Source organism: Malania oleifera, chromosome 13, assembly GCF_029873635.1.
Source record: "Malania oleifera isolate guangnan ecotype guangnan chromosome 13, ASM2987363v1, whole genome shotgun sequence".
Classification (NCBI taxonomy): domain Eukaryota; kingdom Viridiplantae; phylum Streptophyta; class Magnoliopsida; order Santalales; family Ximeniaceae; genus Malania; species Malania oleifera.
The window spans coordinates 63,730,230-63,736,229 of record NC_080429.1 but is presented as its reverse complement, the minus strand read 5'-3'; the positions used below and the strand labels follow the sequence as shown (position 1 = coordinate 63,736,229).

The 6,000-nt window shown below is 37.1% G+C and overlaps 1 protein-coding gene across 3 annotated transcripts in view; it reads left to right on the top strand.

Annotated features, from left to right (window-relative positions):
- The first annotated feature begins 1,529 nt into the window (after positions 1–1,529).
- LOC131146494 (probable cyclic nucleotide-gated ion channel 20, chloroplastic) overlaps positions 1,530–6,000 on the top strand; it is a 168,215-nt gene continuing 163,744 nt past the window's right edge. For 2 of the 3 annotated variants that reach the window (XM_058096127.1, XM_058096129.1), the window contains exon 1: positions 1,530–1,847. The gene's annotated coding sequence lies outside the window, so the exon portion shown is untranslated. The remainder of the gene's footprint in view (positions 1,848–6,000) is intronic. The other variant, XM_058096128.1, reaches the window with a different exon arrangement.

The following is a 6,000-nucleotide window of genomic DNA, read 5'->3' as shown; positions in this document are numbered from 1 at the left end:
AAACTCACTTTCCCCTTTTGATGAGCACATTTGTGTTTTTTGAATAAAAAAATATATATTATTTTTGTAAAAATATCATCCTCTCAAGATGAATAAGAATATAAAATGACCATGAAATGCCCATAAGAAAACCTCCCTCAAATCTTGAAAGTTGGAAAATAAGTTTATTTCGAGTGGGAGAATGAAGCGGGAACACTATACTATGGAGATGAATCGATCAAATTTGACCATGAAATGGCTATATGAAACCTTCCTCGACATAATTGATCGATTAACAGTAGGAGACGAAAAATCTTGAGACTTGGAAACCAAGTTCATTCCGATTGGGAGAATGGAGTGGGAACAATATGCTACGGAGATAAATTGGTCAAATATGAACATAAAACGATTATAAAAAACCTCCCTCAACATAATTGAATTGAAGGCAAGAGACGAAGAATCTTGAGACTTGTAAAACAAGCTCATTTCCGAGTGGGAGAATGGATGGGAATGCCATATTATGGAGACAAATTTATCAAAGTTGAACATGAAATAACTGCAAGAACCTTCCTCAACATATTTAAATTAGCAGAAGGAGACGAAAAATCTTGAGACTGGTAAAACAAGCTCATTCCAAGTAGGAGAATAGAACAGAAATAACATACTATAGAAATGAATTAATCAAATATGGACAAATATAAGAAACCTCTCTCAACATTATTGAAATGACCATAGGAAGATGACCAACACATTATTAGGCAAGAGCTGATTATTGTTATATGTAATTGTGATACTCTTTGAACGTAAATCAAAATATTTTTAATAGAATTTATTAATTATTAGTAGAAATGCTATTACCTCTTAGCATATAATAGTTATAATCAACATAACAACAATATATTGGGGGTATCAAACTAGTGACATTTATATTAAGTAGTAAGGATGCATATCATTCATGCATGGTTGGACTGAATCAGACTTACAGAAATTTGATTAGGAGAAATGAGGGGAAAAATTTTTTATTAAGAAATAAAATTAAGGTACAATATATTGGGGGTATCAAACTAGTGACATTTATATTCAGTAGTAAGGATGCATATCATTCATGCATGGTTGGACTGAATCAGACTTACAGAAATTTGATTAGGAGAAATGAGGGGAAAAAATTTTATTAAGAAATAAAATTAAGGTGGAATGTGGATTTAGATAAATCATGATTGACTAAATCCCACTATAGTTGACTTTCAAAAATTAGTTATACTTTTATAACTGTCTTAAAAAAATTGGTGTTTCTTTAAAACAATACCTATACATTTGGTAAATTGTTATATAGTCATGTTTTTTGAATAAAAAAAAATAGTATTTCAGTAAAAAAAACTTGAGAGAAGGAAAGAAAAAGGCATTAATGATATTTGGTGAAGAATGGGGACACGTGGGAGGGGCATTCTACATGCCTGTGAAAGGACAGCGAAAATGAAAGCAGCTCGAAATCAAAAATAGTTTGCAGTAAAATATAAGAGAGTAAGATTTTTCCTTGTGCCTTCCCTGCTGTGTCTGTCCTGCGCCAGTAAGCTTATAACCAAACGATGACAATGAAGAACGGTAAACGCCTAGCTTTGTTCAACATACATACTTTTTGAGTTTTCAACGTTCAACTTTTTCTCTCTCCTCACTTGCTCGTTATCCATCAACACCTCTTTCTCTCAGGCGCCTTCTCGATTCTGTCGAGGAATTTTCGGTGGAAGTTCATTTTTGTTCAGACTTCAGAGAGATGTTTTCTTTGCTTTTGTGGACTGCTTCTGCAGCTGGATGATGCAGTTTCACGATCAGTAGTGGGAATTTGGCTATTTCTTTCTGGGATTTGGAAGGTAACTTTTTTTTTTTTTTTTTCTTCTCTTATCCTTCATCTTTCTTGTTGAAGTGTACTGTTTCTGCTGTTGGGATTACTAGTAGGAATTTGGCGAACAACTGGTTTGTTTCATTCTGGGATTTGGACGGTTACTTGTTGAAGTGGAATTCACCCATTAACCACTGTATTTCTTTTATATTTTTCTCCTGGTGATTGTATAGAGCTTAAAACAGTAATTGTATAGAAGCAGCTCTGTGTGTGTGTGAAGAGGGGGGGGGGGGGGGGGGGCGGGGGCGGGTTCAAAATAAAATTATAGTTGTACTTGGATTAGGCTTATGAAAGGCAAACCTCACAAAATTGGCTACAGTTTATTATGTTGGGCCTGGAGGCAAAATATGAGAATTTCTTTCTGTAGGCCCAGTATTGGTTTATTTATTTATGTAGAAGTGAAAGAAAAGAAAGATATGAACAAATTTAGTAGATGAGGTAACCCAAACTGGAGGAAAAAAAAAAAAAAGATGAAGGGAAACAAAGATAAATTGTGTGACTTGCAGAAGGGAAGTAATATCTATTCATTGAGTGAGAAGCACCATAAATCTCATGATCCCTCTGCCTTTGGTTGAGATTTGATGGTTTTCAGAAAGGATTGGACACTAGCTGAGAGATTGTCTTTGAAATGGATGATGGTTTTGAATGGAGCATTGATGCTCAATAAGAGTTTTCTTGTCTTTGTCTGGGAGTTTCTTGATACTCAATAGCAGTTTTTGAGGGAGAGATATTATCATGCAGGAGTTAGTTGAGAAACTAGAAGTTGCAGGGATTATAAATCTTAAAGTGTCCCGAAGCTTACCCATCTGGCCGCTAGAAAAGATGCCCAAATCATTCAGTCTCCTTTCCTTAGAGCTGGCAGGTCTCGGATCCTTCTCCTAAATCGGATCTGGTACCAAAATATTTTACCCTTTTCCTTTTCAGTCCATTTGCTAACAGGTCTTCTCGGCCCATTATGTGTTAGGCCCAAGTCTACAATCCATCCCAATACCAGTGTTTGGAAAGGAGTTACTTCCAAACTGCCTCACAATTCTTCTTTCCTTAACCAAATTCTATTTGACTACTTCGAAGAATGAGCAGCTATCCAAGAGCCTCTGAGAACATTTTGCTTCTTGGCAATTCTCCTTTCCTTAACTGAAATTTCTTTGATTACTTCGAAGAATGAGCAGTTATCCAAGAGTCTCCAAAAAACATTTTGTTTCTCCGACTTTTGCTCACCCCGGATGATGCTCATGGAGTGACAATCTGCACAACTCATGCTGTGGTATCCTTCAAGATCAATCGACAGCTTCATCAAGGCTTCGAGAAACTTAAGCCAACCTTCATTCTGGTTCCCTTCTAGGATACGGAGTGCTTGCCTTTGACCTCCAAAAGACCGCTTCTCAATGCAGATAAACATGCCCCTCTCATTGCTCCTCAGCTCTATACAAATCCTGCCTCGTTCCCTTATGAAAAGTGCACCCTCCTAGTGCCCATTCGATGCCCCTAGAGGACCTGAACAGATCACCCCCAAGGATCTCAAGATTCATAAGAACTTTTTTTTTTAATAAATAAAAATAAATAAATAAGATAAAGGAGAAGAATCTCCCTACAAGTTTAGGCAGCCAAAATGCTGTATAATCCGAGCGATTAGCATTCAAAATTTACCTCTCAGTCTTCATAGTAGCATCTTTGCTTGTCTCAATCCCTTCCCTCATAACCATGTAGGATATACAATAATGGAAATCGTGTACCAATAGCCAAGAGAACATGACCAGACATCAAGTAATAAAACAAAAAATGGAACCATAATAAAAAAACCAAGCCACAGCCTGTAGAAGACTATTAGTTGATAATCAAACAACAGGGTCAGACAGATGTAGTTCTTCCTTGTACTGATAACACCATCCCAGCCCCAAGTCTCACTTATTCTGGTAGTTACAAAGAGGATTCCTAGTGGTATAGACTCCTAGAAATTCTCAGATCTTCTGGTGAAGTACAAATAGCTAGGAGGGATTTGAATATGCTTTGTAAGTCTAGGCGGATTGCCATGGTGGTTCAAAGAGCAAAAAGCCTCTTGAAAGTCTTTTGGTGAAGTGTTCCATAGGGAAAAAAAAAAGGCTCGTGAGAGCCTCCTAGTGATTAGTGAGAAAATCAAAGTAGCCTGTCGTAAGAGCAGTCTCAGTCAACGAAAGAGTCGATTGAACACTCTCTGTCACTAGTGGAGTTGAGTGAACCCTAAAGCCAAGGATGACTTGCTGCAGGCGTCGCAAGGGTTTGTACGAGGGAACGACAGGTCTAACTAGGGTTCAAATACTAAGGAGGTGTTGGGGCTTGGATTTGGTTTCAGGTCTAGGTTAGTAGGGAAGATTGGTTTCAGGCCAGAAGATTTGGGAGAAAGTTGTTTGGAGGTGCTCAATATGATCGCTATTGCAAAGGAGGGCGATGTTAGGGAGAGAGTATGGCAATTTTTTTTTAATTAAAATAAAACCCAGACTCCAAAATTGCCAACAACTACCTATATTGACATTTGTTTTTAAGATTTGGTCCAAAATTCCTAGAAAACACTTCACGTTGGGATCCGTAAGAGTGTTTGGTCTAGCTCCCAACACTTCATGGAAGAATGGATTGGGGCTAATGTGAATGGCAACCTAATTATCACACATCCAACTCCACAAGTTGCAGTGTTTGGTCTAGCTCCCAACACTTCATGGAAGAATGGATTGGGGCTAATGTGAATGGCAACCTAATTATCACACATCCAACTCCACAAGTTGCAACTGTGTAAAACCAAGTTCACCCAACATGTTCTTCAGTGAAACCAATTCACATGTAGTATTGTAGAGTGTGCCATGACCCTATATTCAGACTCATCACTTAATCAAGTGACAACAATTTGCTTCTTACTCTTCCAAGATTTGTATAACACTAAATAAGAGTGTGATCCCAATCTTGATATAGGAGACCTCTTCTTGGTGCACGAAGAATTGTAAGATGTGAATGATAGTATCCCAATGGCTCATTCGGGGAGAGTCAAGGAACTGGCTCGCGGCACTTGTTGTGAAAGATATGTTCAGTCATTGTGATGTAGTTTTAAATTCCCAACACGTCTTTGATATTGTCAAGGGTTGGCCAACGAATCACCCACATTTGGTAAACATTTGTTTTTAGGATCCATAGGTGTTGCAAGTTTGGATCCCAATAGCCCAGTATCATCTAAAAGATTTAGAACATACTTCCTTTGTGACATGATAGTTTGCATACAATATCAGTATACTTCTATACATAAGAAGTATTTTAGTAGATCCAAATATTCTAAAACTTTGTCTGGAGGAACCACTTTAGACTCTAGATATTCATATCATCATTACATGTAATCTTAATGTCATTACATGCGCAATTAGCAAAATCCTAGCAACAACAATATGGCGTTGGAATACAGAATGATCCACTACACATCATTGAAGGCCAACATTAAGCACAATTGCACAATTGCATTGATTTTACCAAACATGCTATGTAAGATTGCTTTAGACCATATACGGATTTTTTTTAGACGATGCACTAATGTTGACTCCTCCAGAGCAACAAACCTAGGTGGTTGCTTCTTATAGACCTCCTCTTGAAGGTCATTGATAAAGTATTGGGTAAATTGAAACACTAATGATAATGATAGGTCTCTCCCTCCATTTATAATATATGGCAAGTACATGACGATGACCATATTACCCTTGCTAATTTAGGCACTAACTTACACTCTAGGTCTTAAATTTTATTGACTAAAACTTCGGGACTTCAAAAACATTGAAACTTCAGTGGAAATTTTGATTTCAATTTTAAAGACATGATGGAAATTTGTAGTAAAGCGTGGAATTTTTTATGAAACTTTAGAAATGGTTAATATACATAATAATGCAGGTGTTATAACTAATATATTGTGAATTAAGTACCTCAATGACAGATAAGTTGTTTATGAGGTCCAGTAGCTGTAATATTATATTTGCATTGCCTCAAAGCAGGGAGTTGAGTTCCAGTCAATTGTTGGAATGGGGACCTTCAACAAGGCTCGAGGTACTTGAAACAGATAATTGGCAGCAGTGTTGGTTGTCTATTTGTCTACAGATGACAGAACCTCATTGCTTTGG